The sequence below is a fragment of the Micropterus dolomieu genome, unplaced genomic scaffold, assembly GCF_021292245.1.
Source record: "Micropterus dolomieu isolate WLL.071019.BEF.003 ecotype Adirondacks unplaced genomic scaffold, ASM2129224v1 contig_2994, whole genome shotgun sequence".
NCBI lineage: Eukaryota > Metazoa > Chordata > Actinopteri > Centrarchiformes > Centrarchidae > Micropterus > Micropterus dolomieu.
Window position 1 is genome coordinate 1 of NW_025731984.1, and position 771 is coordinate 771.

The window sequence follows — 771 nt, forward strand, 5'->3', positions numbered from 1 at the left end:
GAGGTCCTTACTCACAAACAGACGCTCATTCCTGGGTGGACATTCAGGAAAAGGATCCAGTCCGCCTGGAAGTCCCTAGCCAGGATCAGACGCTCTCCCGTCCAAGTCCTAAGCAGGCCCTGCCAAGCCTGGCTTCCGAGATCAGGCGAGATCGGGCAGTCCAAGGCCGGAATGGCCGTAAGCTGCCTTTGCACACCCCAGAAGGGCCTTCAAAACACGATGTAACATTTACACAGCACTGTGTACAGGATAGGGAGAAAAAGAAGCAGCAGCAGCGCCCCCTGCTGTTTCCTAAAGAGACGTTCAAAAGATCTCCTTTCACCGAAGCGCCCTCTGCCGTTTTTCGAAGGTGAAGCAAAAACGGCGTACAGCACCGGGTATTCCCAGGCGGTCACCCGTCCAAGTACTAACCAGGCCCTGCTCTGCTTAGCTTCTGAGATCGGACGAGATCAGGCGCTCCCAGAGCAGTGTGGCCATAAGCCACTCAGGCTCCCCCAAACGGCCCTTCAAAAGATGTTCTACGGCTAATTGCCAAAAAACGTATTCTGCCCATAATGTCCAAGGTGCTCCAGAGTCACTTGGAATCCACAGGCACTGATTCCTGGGTAAACATCCAGGAACCGGGACACCGTTCACGCTGGAAGTCCACAGACAGGAATAGGCACCCGTTCCCGGGTATGGGTACAGCGACAAGGCCACCTTCAGCCGGAGGTCCTCACTCACAAACAGACGCTCATTCCTGGGTGGACATTAAGGAAAAGGATCCAGTCC

The 771-nt window shown here is 54.9% G+C and overlaps 1 non-coding gene across 1 annotated transcript; it reads right to left on the reverse strand.

Annotated features, from left to right (window-relative positions):
* Window positions 1–362: 362 nt before the first annotated feature.
* LOC123964513 lies at window positions 363–481 on the reverse strand. The gene has a single exon (XR_006823461.1). It is a non-coding gene; the product is annotated as a 5S ribosomal RNA (ribosomal RNA).
* Window positions 482–771: the final 290 nt, after the last annotated feature.